General features: G+C 39.7%; 1 protein-coding gene across 4 annotated transcripts in view; it reads left to right on the plus strand.

Annotated features, from left to right (window-relative positions):
• Nucleotides 1–16,571, plus strand: part of SLC9A9 (solute carrier family 9 member A9) — a 703,780-nt gene that overhangs the window by 483,539 nt on the left and 203,670 nt on the right. The window lies entirely within an intron of this gene.

Raw genomic sequence — 16,571 nt, forward strand, 5'->3', positions numbered from 1 at the left:
ATGGGTGACAGCGCTACTGCCGTCTCCACCCCAGTCTCCACCTTTTGCCACTACAGCCAGTGAAACTGAGTGAAGCAACTGTCAGAACCCAGATTGAATTCCTCACCTGGCACAGACTAGTAATCTACACACACAAAGACTTGGAACCTGAAAATGAGGAATAGCCTCAAGTTCAGTAGTGGTCTCTCTGCCTTGGAAAGCTTTCAGTGATGCAGATTCTCTTTCTGGTAGCTAGGTTGCAGTTTAGAGTCAATTGGAGGAAGTTTACCCCGAGACATTTTTAAGGCCTTCTTTAAATTCAAGGCCAGGAGTTCGGAACTGCTTTGGTGTATCGTGTGACACCCAGCACAAAGGGCTTAAGAGGAACACTAAGCTCTCCTGAAACTGTTCCTGGTGCCCTGGAGCACAGCCCTAGTTAATGCCAGGAGTGAGCTGCCCCGCCCCAGCTCTCAGTTCCCTTGAAACCAAAGAGGCAGAGTTCTGTGGTTTAAATTAAAGGAGGAGATGTGCTTCGCACAAATTAGCTTTCCTATTGATGTGGCGCATATTACAAAGATCAGGCCTCTTGTTTTAATTCAAATCCATGTGCTACAATTTTTATTTAATTTAAAACTAAATAAGAGCCAGGAGTTGCTGGAAGGAGGGGAAATGCCAAGCCCAAGTGAGCCCTGGCAGCCCTCCTGAAACCACTGACTTGGAGACTGTGGCCTGCTGGGCTGCAGAGCCTCTGTGCAGAGACGCTGTGCTCATCTGAACGGGAGGGAGGCCTGGAAGTGCCTGAGCAGGGCGAAGGAGCCTGACAACATGTCAGAGAACATGCTTCTCCAGTTTGTCCATTTCTGCTCCTCTTGGGAGAGACATTGGAACCCTGATGTGCGTTACTGCATAAACTAGGAAGAGTTTTAACCAGGACAGTGTGGCCAGAGTGTACCGATAAAATACAAAACCTCATCCATAAGCTCATTCTGCCATGAAGACAGCAGCACTAGCGTCCCCAGGCTCTGCTGCTTAATGTTGTTGTTGCTCATTTGGTTGTCCACCAGCACTCTTTATTAGCCTCCGAATGGCTGCCAGCATCAAAGGATTAAGAGAAAGTCATGGAAGAAAAACTTAAATTAAGAAAATTTTCCCATTAGCATTCATCTTTTCCCCTCAATGGTAAAAAGACCGCCACTGTTATTCAAGTGTTAGGGAACACTATGGCCAGCAGCTCACAGAACAGCAGTATTCTACAGAAGGACAACTAAAGAACCACTGTCGAAGTGGAGAAGACCACCTTTCCCCATGTCGTTTTGGTGAGCCATTAGTCAGTCATGCCATGGTCAGAGCCAATTTGAGACTGACTCAGAAGTGGCCTTACCCAGCTGACATATCAACTGCAGCCAGGAAGAAAACAAGAGGAATTCATGAAAGTAAAGAGCAAAAGTCATTGTCTCAGCAATGCTTAGGAACAAGAATCTGTGTCTGTTACTACCGGAGCTAATGGAACTCCATTAAGCTACCAGGACTGCCTCACGACAATTAACAGCCACCATGTAAAGGGACACTCCCATGTCCTTGATCCTTGATAACCAAAAGTGCACTCCTCAGACCAACGTTAACATCACTAGAGAGTTCCTTAGAAATAATGAGGCCAAACCTGCCTTCTAATAAGGTAGGTCATGTGGATGTGAAAGTTTGAGTAGCACATCCCAGAACATAATCACAATTCATGGTTTTCTGTTCTGAACCTCTTTCTTCGATCTATTCCTTCTACCTTATTCTGTTTTGCCTTAGACCCTCCTAGATACCAGTCTTCTTGTTCTTCCTTTTGCCGTCTGATCAGCATTAACAATGTTTACCCAGTTACTGAGTTTCTTCCACTTCCTTTAGCTTGCTGAAGTCTTTCCCCCTACTCACTCAGTCTTTCCCTCTGCTCAAAACCCTTACCATACCCATGGACCTTCACTCTGTTATTCAACTAATTTCTTTTTTCTTCAGATCTTGACTTAGACGTCACTTGCTATAGGAAGCCTCGATAACTCCATCTGGGTTGGTCCCTCTCATCTGTTTCCAGAGCACCCAATACTTCTCCTCTCCTGGTACCCTTCACATTCTACCGTGAATTTTTGCTTGCCTGTTTGCAATCCCTTCTATGCTAGAAGGTTTATAAACCCACATCAGCACTCAGCACATTAGATGAAACAGACTACCCCTCCACAAATAATTGGTAGATAAATAAGCAAATAAATGAACAACCTACAACATGTTCTACCCAACTAAAATTGTACATTACACTAAAATGACCAGTTAAGGACTATCCATTCCTGTTCTGTCAGCCCTAGGAACTCCTAATTCCAGAATTGGTCCATAGGAACCTCTCAGGCCAAGCTTACCTGGTTCCACAGGTAGGAGCCAAGCAACGATAATTTTAAGGAAAGAGATCAACAACTAAAACGTTTCGTTTTTTAAATGAAAGAAAATATTTTCACCCTTCGCTGAGTGTTGATAACAGTAAACATTGTTAATATTTCACAACAGTACCATTTGGATCTGAGAGTATTTTTCAAATCTTTGCCTGCTTTATGTTGGAGAGATGTGTTTGTTTTTCCATTAAAAAACTAAGATCTTTCAGGGCACCTGGGTGGCTCAGCTAGTTGAGAGTCTGACTTTGGTTCACGTCATGATCTTGCAGTTCATGAGTTCAAGCCCCACATCAGGCTCTGTGCCGACAGCTCGGAGCCTGGAACCTGCTTCTGATTCTGTGTCTCCCTCTCTCTGTGCCCCTCCCCCGCTCATGCTCTATCTATCTCTCTCTCAAAAATAAACATTTTTTAAAGAGAATTGTTTTAAATGAAAAATAAAATAAAATAAAATAACTAAAATCTCATTAAAAACCCTGAGACTTACATGAGCCAGGTGATTTGAATTAAGATCAGGCTGACTCTAACTTCAGCTTGGGAAAAGATTTCTTTAAATGTATATCAAGGATTCTTTGAGAGTCTGAGCCATCTAAGCAACAGGCTCTTTCTTACCTTGCCTCTTCCCTTCTTCATAATTCCAGAGAGACAGACTGGATGTGGTCAAGCATTCCTTGCCAGGCCTACCTCTTTGCAGTCCCCTCACTCAGAGTCCAGTGTTCTCTCACCAGCCCATGCTATATATCCTTCTTTCCCTGGCCATTTCTTGTGCAATTAATTAGGTCACTATTTCTCCCTTACCAGTGTATGGGAACTAACTATCTGCAGCATAGGCTCAGAACTTTTTCTTCATTAGAGGAGATGAACTTCCACTGAGCCCTCATCTCTCACTGTAGGCCTGGGGTAGGCATTAGTGAGCAAAGTAGACAACTGACATAGGTCTTCTGAGGTCTTCAAATGGGGCAGAATTAACCAGCTTATGCAGGAAATGAGACATGAGAAGTGTTTTAACCGGTGTATCAAGCAGTCACAGAAAAAGTCACCTTGAATAAGAAATAACCATGAGCACCATTGCTGTGACAGAGTAGACAGATATAGTAGGCCCATATGAATTTCAGATGCCATTAAATCCTCATAGCTTCAAAGGCTGAGAAGCGTTTATTTTGGTTATGATAAATTCAGAACATCTGAGAACTAGTTTAGACCTGTGGCCAGCCCCATAGAGTTGTTTTCTCCTATTATTAGGTCAAAATGTTATCATTCTTCACTTAGCTCCAAAATAAATTTATAATAAAAATTACCAGCTCTTGAATTTTTAAGCAACAAATTAGATTCTGCCATTTGGCACACCACAATATTTTCTGAATATAAACTGCTGTTTTGGTGAAGTGCACTGAGCTCAGGCTTTCAAGCAGGCTCAGCCACACAGAGCTACATGATTAACCCTCTCCAAATTTCTACTCCCTTGGCTGTAAAATAGGATAATAATACTTACCTTAGATGTTCAATGTTGAAAATAGACTAGAAAATATATTTAAAATGCCTGGCATGGAACTGCCACCTAGGAAATACTCAACGGGTGGGAGTTTCTATCACTTTCTTTAACTACCACAGATGAGACAGCCATTAGTGCTTTACAGAGACATGATTCATATAAACTCACAACTGCTCTCTGGAAAACCTCCTATCAGAGACTGAGGTTTTAATTCCAGAAAATAGGCTTGACTATCATATTGCTGCCAAAGATACCATCTCAGGCCAGTGTGAAGTGTTAGTGACACACTCATGGAAGACAAGGACTCCTCTTTCCTTCCTTCCCTTCATTTAAGGACAGTTGTTGACATTCTGCCTTTCTTTCTAGCAGTGACTCACTCCTGGCACTAAATACATAAGTCAAAATGCTATAACTCCACGTACCAATTTTTATGAGAAAAATGTGGTGTAGCCCACTCTGGGACAAACTGACCCATGCGTAATGTCACAGTCTACTTAAACATTTATTGAGTGTGTGAAAGAGGCAAGATCTTGTAGGTAACCCAATCATCCTATCTAGTGAGAGAGTGCAGCCAACAGGAGCATGCCAGCCCCTGAAAGCTACTGAGTGATGAAAGGAGACAATCCAGAGTGCCTGTCACCTCTCCCTGTTTCAAGGATAAGATTCTAGGATACAGAAAAGAAATAATTTTATCATTTAATTCAGGAAATTTCTGTGTACATTTCAGTTTTTCAGGATGTCCAGAATTCAGAAATATCACCAATATCTGATAATTTTAACCAAATTAACCTGTCCATTGAGGCAAACAAATAATCTACTTTATTTCCTCCCGTTTTCTGCCTGAATTTGCTTACTAACTGCTTGCTTGTTTGGTTATAATGTAGACATAACCTTAGAAAACTATCAACACACATGAACTGAGTTCAAAAAGTATGTCTGTCTGTGGCAAGCACCAATCCCTCTAATTCTGCCCTCAGGTTCTATGGATAGAGTTTGAAAGAAGTCACTTAAGATTGACTGAAGTTATATGCACAAATGAGAAAGAAGCAGTTACTTTCAGTAATGCCAGTGCTAAATGTCCATAGAGCCATTAAGTAATTTAGGAATTTTTAGCGTTAGTTCTGATATATCAGAAGGATTCAAATGCTATTTGGGCAACCAAATCTTTCACAGATAGACCAAACCTCTGTGACTAGGGCTGGGTCTCAGGCCCACTGCCCAGTCTTCCTCTGCTTTTGCCTAGAAATCTTTCTTCCTAAAGCACCAGGAACTACTTTAGAAACTCATGGTTCCACATGAGGAAAGAAACAGACACCAAGGCAGGTGCCCTGCCTGTGAATGACAGCCTTGCCCTCCCTATATAGGATCCTCATCCCACTCACCACCCACTTCCCTTAGTGTCTGAAAAGTGTCACTGGACTTTCCTGAAGCTGTTTTTTAAATTCCACAAGTAAACGTGAAAGTATGCATGTTAACAAGTATTTTTAAATGCATGCCATTCAGGAGGATTGTGTGCTATCCTTCCTCAACAGATTTCTTCCTTCTGATTGTTTTCAATTGTTTTTTTTTTTCCTGGCAGGAAGCTAATTTTGGCTGCAAAAGGAAATGGGGGTTTTGACAGGAGAGTCTAAAATGGGTCATTCTGGATTAGGGGAGACTGATGCTGAGAATAGGAGAAAGAGAAAGAAAGAGAGTAAGAAGTCGTGCAGAAAGAGTAGGGGAGGAGGAGCAAAAGGGAAAATAGCTATTTTAAAATGTTGCCTCAGATTGATCTTCTCCTTAGGAGAGGGGAAGAAAATTTTCTTTTTTGCATTTTTCCTTAAAACTCAAATTTAAGATAACCATGATTCTTTTATCTTTGTTGTGAGTTAAATATTCAAAAGGGGGGATGAAACAGATTGATAACCAGCCAAACATTTATTATGTAACCTTGGCCACTCCTGGCCCCTATTTTCTCACCTGTTGAAAAAGTATTCTGTGATGCTACAGGGACATGTAGGGAAAGAGAGAGTTAAGGTAGAGAGCTTTAGGATAAGCTAAGCCGCTGGAATTCAGAGACTCTCAAAATTCACTGGTTGAACCATAGTAGTAACTCCTCTCTGGTTCATGTTACAGGCCAGGGTTGATATTGACATGGAAGCAGGGAAAATGATGCCTCTCCTCTAGATAGTGACTCAAACATCACCAGGCTCTTTCCATATTGTAGCATCATAATTACCTAAGTCAAGAATTCTAAAAGTGTGGTCCCTGGACCAGCAGTATCAACACCACCTGGGAACTTATTTGAAATATACATTCTTGGGCCCCACCATAGACCCACAGAATTAGATACTCTGGGGCTGAATGTCAGCAATCTGAGGTTGAACAAGTCTTCCAGGTGATTCTGATGTAGCTAAAGTGTGGGAATCACTGCTACAGGGACTCCCTGTGATTTATAACTGGCCAATGGAAGAGGAAAGAGAGACTGGAGTAGGAACATCCACTTCATAGAAGCCTTGGCCCGGTAGTGACATCTGTCACTTTTGCTCTTGTTTCACTGTAAGAACCTCCCATCTGTCTATACCTAGCTGCAAGAGATGCTAGGAAATGTGGTTTGTGCAGTTACATCAGCATACAATGAAGGATAAGAATAGGTTAAATAGCCATCTTTGCCAAAATAGCCCTCCACAATAGGAACATTATCACCATTTATAACATTGCTCCTATGGGAAAAAGCAATCCAGTGTCTACACTAGGATTTCTCAACCCCAGCAAACTATTGACATTTGGGGCCAGATCATTCTTTTCTGTGGGGGCTGTCTTGTACATTATAGGATGTTAAGCAGTACCCCTGGTCTCTACCTACAAGATTAACAGTAGTGTCCTCTGCCCCCTAGTTGTAGACAATCACGAATGTCTCCAGACATTGCCACATATTCCCTGAGGGGACAAAAATCACCGAAGTTGAGAACCACTTGTTTGAACAGAAAACTTATAAGTTGACTTTTGAAATGCAACCTGGAAATAAGTTGGGTACTACTTACCAAATATTGGCTTTCTTCTGATCTGTTAGCCTTTCTTTTGAAACTCTGTTGAAGATTTCAGCTAGTGGCAAGGATTATTCCACAGTTTACTACCACATCCACCTTACTTACATAAAAATAAACTTCCAAAGCCAGAGGCATCTATGCATGTTGACTCAGAGCCGTGACAGAGTTAATCCTATTTACAGTACCCTTCCTGGCTGCTCAAGGCATCCAAAAACAAACTTCATTTTATGCAAAAATATACCAAAGTTATGTTGCATTCCTTCTCAGTGACCTTAAGTTTAAATGATTCAAGTTCAGGAAGAGAGATGAAGGAAAGAAAGTTCTGCTTGTCTAATACAGATTTAGTTTTAAAAAAAACTCCATTTATTTTGAATTCAGTGGAAGGCTTTTCCACTGAAACAATCTGTTGGTATCGCTTCCATGTGATAAAATGATGTTGAACTGAAAATGGAACTGTGTAGCAAGGTTGTACTATCCTGGAAAATGTATTTTGAAACCAGACTGACATTTTTGCTGAAAGTGGTTACTTACCCTTTGCAAGGTCATGGGACTTCCACAAGGGTAAAAGCAATACATAATTCAATTGTAGGTCCACTGTAGGGTTTGATTTATCAGATTAATGATAAGAAAGTGTAAAATCTTTGAAATCAACCCCCTAACAGTACTCTAAATGAAAGGGAAAAAAGGATTGCAATTGATTATATCCCAAATGGAAAGAAAATCAGCAAAATAACTCATCTTAGAGATCTTTCTTTTAAGGGATGGGTCAATTTCTGTGTCCATCTACTGCTCATTTTCTTTTGGGTTCCAGCGTGTTCCAAATGCAAATATGACCTTTCCCTCCTCCATTCATTCATGGATTCATCCAGTAGCACTAGATATGCTTTCACCGTGCTTGCTTTCTTGTGAAGGGACACGGATCTTAAAGATTGAAAAATAAGCATGATAATTTATTTCAGATGTTGGTAAGTGCAATAAAAGACAGGCAAAGAAGACCTGGGTGAAAGTGGAGGATACTTGGATGGCATGGTCAGAGCAGCCTTTCTGAGGACTGAGATGAGGAAGAACAGCCAAGGGGCAGTCTGGGAGGAGGTGGAGGCAGGAGGAGCAGCAAGTACAAAGGCCTTGAGGCAAGAACAGACTTGGTTTAAAATAAACTGTATCTTCCTACACTTTTCAAGCTCCAAACTTCCCTCCCATCTTCCCACTCTCCCCAGTAAAAAGACTAACCTCTCCTTTGAACTCCAGACTCTTAGATCTAACTACCCACTCAGTGTCTTCATTTGGATGACCAACAGGCATCTTGGATTTCAAATAGCCAGATCAGTATCCTTGATATCCCTCCTAAACCAACATGCATTTCCCACAGTTTTCCCCAATTCTTCTAGTGGCTCAGGCCTTAAGTTCTTGGAGTTCTGTCTTCTTCTCATACCCTTCATCCAACCCATCAGCAAATATTGTCAACCTTTGAATTAGTCAGGCATCTGCCATGCTTCCACTCTAGTCTGATTCTCTTTCATTTCTTACCCAGAATAATGCAGCAGCCTCCTGACTGACCTCCTACCTCCAGTCTTGATATCAGTTTGGGTTTTTTTAAATGTTTATTTATTTGGGGGAAACAGAGAGACAGAGTGCAAGCAGTGCAGGGGCAGAGAGAGAGGGAGACACAGAATCTGAATCAGGCTCCAGGCTCCAAGCTGTCAGCACAGAGCCAGACACGGGACTTGAACCCACGAAGCGCAGGATCATGACCCGGGGTGAAGTCAAACGCTCAACCAACTGAGCCACCCAGGTGCCCCAATATCAGTTTTTGATAGCAGGGCCAGAGTGATGCTTTTAAGTAGAATAGATCATATCATTACCCTGCCATAAACCTTCCTGAAATTTTCCATCTCAAAAAAAAAAAAAAAATTCAGTCAGTGTGCTGGGTGTCGCAGTCAGTTAAGTGTCAGACTTTTGACTTCAGCCCATGTCATGATCTTGCAGTTTGTGGAATCCATCCCTGCAATTGGTATCTGCTCTGGCAGCACAGAGCTTGCTTGGGATTCTCTCTTTCCCTTACTCTCTCTGCCCCTCCCCTGCTCACACTCCCTCTCTCTCTCTCTCAAAATAAATAAAATAAATTCTAAGAAAATAAAAATTTCAAAAACCTTGCTATTCAAGAGCCCAGAATGATCTGTCTCTGTTACCTCTTTGGCATTATCTCTTTCCACTCCCTACCCCCTGCCACATTCATTCCATTCCAACCATGCCAGCCCCTTTGCTGCTACTTGAACATACCAGACATAACCTTACCTCAAGGACTTTGCATCTACTGTTCCAGTAGCATGGAATGCTTTTTTTCCCAGATACCCACATGATCTCTCCTCATTCTATGTTTTTTCTCCTCATTCTATTACAGTCTCTGCTCAAAAATCACCCAGCCAGAGTGGCTTTCCTAACCACCCTAAACACAGTTTTTCAATTTATAAGTATATACTGAGTTTCATGTTTTGAGTACTGTGAGCATAAGGAAGATGTAATTCCAGCCTTTAAAAGATTAAGAGTTGAGAGTAAATGACAAATTAAACCACTGATTCATTTCAGAATATCATTTACTAATACAAGTGGCATGACAATATGTTTTATTTCTAAGAAAGAGAGAGGATTTCTAAGGATTTCTAGGAAAGAGAGAACAATGTGGACTGGAGTATTCTGGGGAAATTTCATGGGGTAGAATATATGCAGAAAGAAGTGAAAGGGATTGACAGTGGGGGCATGGCACAGAGGTAAGGACAGCAACTGTTTATGGGAAGAGATGAAGAGCATCTTGTTGGTATGAAAATTCTCACTAGGAGAAGAGGAGGGAAAAGTGGGGTAAGGTTCTGATTCAAAGATTTCTGTGGGCTGTGGGAAGCCACTTACGGTTGCTGGGTCTGATCAGAACCTAATAAAGCCAGGTTTTAAAGAAACTGCTTGGGGGCGCCTGGGTGGCGCAGTCGGTTAAGCGTCCGACTTCAGCCAGGTCACCATCTTGTGGTCCGTGAGTTCGAGCCCCACGTCGGGCTCTGGGCTGATGGCTCAGAGCCTGGAGCCTGTTTCCGATTCTGTGTCTCCCTCTCTCTCTGCCCTTCCCCCGTTCATGCTCTGTCTCTCTCTGTCCCAAAAATAAATAAACGTTGAAAAAAAAATTTTTTTTAAATAAATAAAGAAAGAAACTGCTCAGAGGAATATAGTCTGGAAAGAGGAGAGGATGGAGGCTGTGAGGCCCAAGTACCAAGAGTGTTGGCCAGCAGCATAGTCAGGGTCTAAGGTAATGGGCCTTGGACCTAGGTGGTACAGTGAGAAGTGAGAGGAGCCTGAGATATCATGTAACCCATTCTCCACTGAATCCAAATCTCTAGAGTCAGGACACTAGCATCAATAGCTACATATATTTTTAAGTTCCAAGCTGATTCTGATGGGTACTACTACTTAAAGACCATAAGTTTCATCTTAAAACCTCCATTTAGATATGAGACAATACAGATCCCAATAACGCAACCTGCCTATGACCAAACAACGTATTAGGAGCAGGCCTGAGAACAGATCCCAGGTCTCTTGATTCTCAATATAAGGTTTTAAGAGTCTCAATAAATAATAAAAGGGCAGAAGCTGAACTTGCAGAAACAATTACTCAACCATTTCATTAAACTAGAAGGTATCAATTGTTTTTCTATATGTAATCTGGAATCAAAAACAGAACATTCATGCATTCATTGATCAATAAATATTTATTGAGCACCAATTATGTGCTTGGCATTGCTATAAGTGTTGTGGATAAACAACAACTAGCCAATTGCAATGTAATGTCATAAGTCCCCTGATAAGGGAAGCACAGGTTGTACTAGGCACATAAATTAGTCCAACCCAGGCCCAGACCTCTGAGGAGGCTTCATAGAGAAATTAGTGGCTCATTTGAGCTCTGAAGATTAGTTGGAATTAGGTGAAGTCTAGGTGAGAGTTATAAAAAGAAAGAAGTGGAGAGAATTTGGATGGGAGAAAATGACTCAGGTATAGAAAACCATGTATGCAAAGACTTCTTGTGTCCCACCATTGATTATAGCTCCTTAAACATTACATATCTGTTGACAATGGTTTTGATTTGGACCCTCATGAGGTTTAGAAATCTTATCTTTTTCTTCATCAGACTATACATGCAAATATACACTTTACACCTTTAATGTACCTTATCTCCATTTACCTGTTAAGACAGTCATAGTTGAAGGATCATGGGCCCTGCAAGAGAGGAGCCCCAACTTCCTCACTATTGCATATACCCACTGTGTCTTGGGTAACGTATAGCACATAGTGAATGCTCAGTAATTTAGTTTTTGACTGTTGTTTTGTACCTTTAGTAAAAGTGCCTTAGGGAGTACTTATATTCCTGTGATTTAAACGTAGCTGTATCTGACCTTCAACCATTCAGAACGCATTTGCAAATTTATAGCAGATTAAGTTTCAGTTTTGCTCTTTAAAGATAAACAGGAAGCTGCATATTTTCTGCAGCAGGGGTCCTTGCTAGGAAGCTTTCCTTAGTTCAATAGTCTTCTATTGTTATGAATAGAACATCAATATAATTAACATAAGAATCCCTTAGAGGCCAATTTTAAATGAAACCACATTTAATTGCAGGTAATTCTTTTATTCCCCAAGATGAGGCTAACTTTCCAACCGAGTATGTGAAATATGTCATATCTCTGCAAAGTAAACCCATCTAAAATGTAATAGTATAGTCTATCAACCCTCAAAGGTATAGAATCATTTCCATTAGTTGATGAAAGCAAAGAGAAAAAGAAAGGTAAGTCCAAAGGGTCAGTGTACCCATAAAACAAAACAAAACACAAGTTTTGACAATGAATTCTGGATTTTCTGAGTTTCCAAGCAAAGTGGACATATTCTTTAGAAATAGTGTTTTGCTAAAAGAAACTCCTAAGTCAAAATTAATTTTTCATTTCTAGTATTTTGCTGATAGGTGAAGTAATTTATTTCAATCCTAAAGCCCTCTGCTTCCCAAATCCATGGTAAGTAGATAGGATAGGTGTACACAGAATCTCCACAAAGCAAATGGACTGAATTGTGTCCCCTCAAATTCATATGTTGAAGTCCTAATCCAACATGATGGTATTTGGGGATGGAGTTTGTGGGAGATAATTAGGTTTAGATGATGTTATGAGGGTGGGGCTCCTGTGATGGCATTACTGCCCTTATAAGAAGAGACACCATACAGAGCTTGCTTTTGCACAAGAAGTTAGCCTTCTGAAAGCCAGGAAGAGAACTCTCACCAGAATCCACCATGCTGGCACCCTGATCTTGGCCATCCCCACCTCCAGAACTGTGAAAAATAAATTTCTGCTATTGCAGCTACGCAGTCCATGGTATTTTGCTACGGCAGCCCATCTGGTATTTTGTTATGGCAAACTAAGACACATGTATATTGAATGAAGCAATGAATGGCCATTGGTTTGGCAATAGTCTAGGCTGAAAATGTGTGAGAAGTAACTTCAGAATCATAAAGGATGAGTGGAATATAGGCACTAGTTTTTATCTGGAGTTCTAAAATAGCCTACCTTTGTCCACTTATAACCTCACCTGTCTCAGTTCCATGCTTCCCATGGTGCCAGGCTGTCTCACAAGTGGCATGTGCCATATGTGGCACATTTGACCAGGGCTACAGACAGATGATCCCCTGTCTAAAAATATCCTGTTTCTGTGGTTTGTCAGATGATCATCACGTGGAGAAAGCATCCTCTTGTCAACATTTTGGAGTTTGGCTCTTTTAGCAATGTATCTCAAACCTGCCAGAAGTAAAAGGCAGTGGCTGAACTTTTCCTTTTTTTATTTCTTCAAAGATCTTTACACTGAATCTCCTGTAAATAGAAAGTTTTATATAAAGGATATGTCTCTTATGAAGTCAGATAACAGCTATCTTTTGAGTATAGTTTTAAACCAAGAACTGCTCGTGTATAGATAATTTAGATTTAAAAGCATAGTTACACTAGTTTAACATAACACATTATTAAACATATTTAGGAAAAGAAATGATTGTATACTTTCTTGCCCTTGGTATCTAACTTGAAAGAGTTTACAATAAGCATAATGTAACAACTTTTTTCTGTTATTCCAGTCTTTACTCTCTTCTTTCTCACAAAAATTCAAAGTTGAAACACACACACACGTATTCAATAAAATAAGAAATACTTAAAGTGTCATCACTTAATATTTCTAATTCTCACCACCTAATTGGGGAAATGCTGCTTTATTTCTAGCAATGTGAGCTTGAAGAGAAGAGAAAATGAAAAGATTATTTCTATCTCTAATCTTATACTGTGATTAAACACTGTGAGGAGCTTTACCTTGACCTATAAATTCTCTCCTCTGATACAGAAGTCTGTTGCAAGAGTTTCTTTTAGTTTTTGTTCCCTAATGACACCATTTGTATTTCCTGGAGAGGACATTATGAAAATATTCCCCAGTATTAAGGGTTATTAATATCCCTACTCTTTTGTTCCCAGCTGGGTCTGAGTGCAGGAACATCTCTAATGGAGGACTTTTCTTCTCAAGTACAGGCATCTCAAGTGTTCAGAATTTCTGATGTATAAGAATTTTTTATATTAATATCTACTTCAAATGTTATCTCCCTTATCTTCAGGCAATTTCCTTGTCTACATGGAAATTTAGAATAATTTCCTTCCTCCATTACATTTTGTTCCTTGAAGGTATTTTATAATCGGAGTACATGTTCCTCTCTCTTTTGAGGTTTCCTTGTTTCAGGCAAAATATGTTAAGTCTCTCTAGCCTAACCCTCTGAATCTTGTGTTATGCCACTTGTCTCTTGTATATTCGTGGTGTGGAGATAAGAAAGGAACATCATATCTAAGTTGGGAAGCCAGGGATATAAACCAGGCTATAGTTTTCTTCATTCTATCCTGTGTCCGGTTTCTTTTTCTTTTTTTTTTTTTTTAAGTTTATTTATTTATTTTGAGAGACACAGGGACAGCGTGAACAGAGGAGGAATATAGAGAAAGGGAAAGAGAATCTCAAGCAGACTCCATGCTCTCAGCACAGAGCCCAGTGCAGGACTCAAACTCATGAACTGTTTGATCATGACCTAAGCCAAAACCTGAGTCAGACACTTAACCGCCTGAGCCACCCAGGCACCCCCACTGCGTCTAACTTCTAAAATTCTTTTAATGTATGAATAAAAATTTGGAAATTTAGATGCAGTAAATGTTATAATAAATAGACCATTGAAATCTTATGTATGTGATTCAAACCTTCGTATAAAAACAGCCAAATCCCTACCTGTTAGACTTATTCTTGTTGTCCTTATAAATGTGTATTTGACCTGTTACTTGATATAACAAGGCCCATAAATGTCTCACAAGTCTTGTGTTACCCAAGAGAGATCTTCCATTTTAACTTTTTTACTTTACTATGTGTGCTTTTACTTCTTTTTCAAAGCCTCCATCTCTGTTTTTACTTGTATCATCACACTCCGATTTGAAATTTTAACATACCTCTTGGAAATATGTTTAATGTGGAGTCATAAAAATTCACTTATTATTATTAAGAAAAAAACAAGAAAAAGCAGGTTTATTAGGTTGTTTAGATTATAGACAGTATAATAGTATGTACTCAGGCTAACGTAATTCTTAAACAGTTTTTAATTATTTATTAATTTCAGTGGTCCATAGGCTTGGTTTTTCTTATTATCTCACACATTTGATTTTTTAAAAGTAATTGTGCCCAGAAATATTTTTTTGTAGATATAGGGAATATTATTCTAAAACTTTATGGAAAAGCAAAAAATTTAGAATAGTTAAAACAGTTGCAGAAACAAAATATAAGAATCATTATACCCAATATTAAGGCCTACTATATATTTACAGTAATCAAGTTGGAGTGCTATTAGATAACGGAAAGATACAGAGATAAATGGGACAGAATAGAGAATCCAGGAATTGATCCACACAAAATACCCAACTGATTTTTAACAAAGTTGCAAAAGCAATTCAATGAAAAAATTAAACATTCACAGGCAAAAAATAATAATAATAATAAAACTTCAACCTAAATTTCATACCTTATACAAAAATTGATTCAAATGATCATGGACTTAAGTGTAATATGTAAAGCTATACAACTTTTGCAAACAAATTTTAAAAACATAAGGAAAAATCTTTGGGACCTAGAGCTAAGCAAAGAAGTCTTAGACTTGACTCCAAACACATGATTACTAAAAGGAAAATCTACAGATTAGACTTAATCAGTAAAAAGCTACAAAGTGGGAGGAAATATTTGCAAAATATACACCCAACGAAGGATAGTATCTAGAATATATAGGGGCACCTGAGTGGCTCAGTGGGTTAAGTGGCCAACTTCAGCTCAGGTCACGATCTTGCGGTTCGTGGGTTCAAGCCCTGCTCTGTGGGGATAGCTCAAAGCCTGGAACCTGCTTCAGATTCTGTGTCTCCCTCTCTCTCTGCCCCTCCCTCACTTGCATTCTGTCTCTCTCTCAAAAATAAACATTAAAAGAAATTTTTTTTAAAAACTGGAATATATAAAGAACTCTCAAAACTCAACAATCAAAAATCCAACAACTCAATTAGAAAATGAGATAAAGACATGAAGAGCCATTTCATCTGAGAGGGTATAAAGATAACAACTAGGCACATTAAAAAATATTCAACACCATTAGTTATTAGTAAAATGCAAATTATTGGGGCACCTGGGTGACTCAGTCGGTTGAGCATCCGATTTCAGCTCAGATCATGATCTCGCCGTTCGTGAGTTCAAGCCCCACATCAGCCTCACTGCTTCAAGCCCCACAGCAGTCTCACTGCTGTCAGCATGTCAGCACAGAGCTCACTTCAGATCCCCTGTCCCCCTCTCTCTGCCTCTCCCCCACTTGTACCCTCCAAAAAAATAAATAATTTTTAAAGAAGAAAACTGCAAATTATAAACTCAATAAAGCTACTACCACTCACCTATTAGAATGACTAAAGTTAAAAAAATGGTGACAACATTAAATGCTGGTTAGGATGCAGAGAAACTGCATGACCTGTATATTTCTGGTGGGAATATAAATGGTATGTAGCCATTCTGGCAAGCATTTTAGTAATTTCTTTTAAAACTATGCAGTCAGTGATTACACTCCTGGGCATTTACCTCAGAGCAATGAACACTTATGTTATATATACAGCAGCCTTTTTTGGAATAGCCATAAAACTGGAAACAGCCCAGATGTCCTTCACCAGATAGATGACTAAACAAACTATGGCACATCCATACCATGGAATACTACTCAACAATAAAAAGGAACAAACTTCTGATATGTTCAGAAACCTGGAGGAATATCCAGAGAATTATTCTGAGTGAAAAAGGCCAATTCCAAAAAAACTACACACTTCATGATTCCATTTGATTCTTGAAATGGCAAAGTTATAGAAATGGAGATTTGATTACTGGTTGCCAGAAGTTAAGGAGGGAATGTGTGGGAGGGAAGTAGATGTGGTTATAAAAGGGCAACATGAGGGATGTTAGTGGGCTGGGAATGTGCCTTATCTTGACCCGAATCAACATCAAAATTCTGGTTGTGATATTGTACTTGTTTAGCGAGATGTTTTC

This window comes from Prionailurus bengalensis, chromosome C2, assembly GCF_016509475.1.
Source record: "Prionailurus bengalensis isolate Pbe53 chromosome C2, Fcat_Pben_1.1_paternal_pri, whole genome shotgun sequence".
Classification (NCBI taxonomy): Eukaryota; Metazoa; Chordata; class Mammalia; order Carnivora; family Felidae; genus Prionailurus; species Prionailurus bengalensis.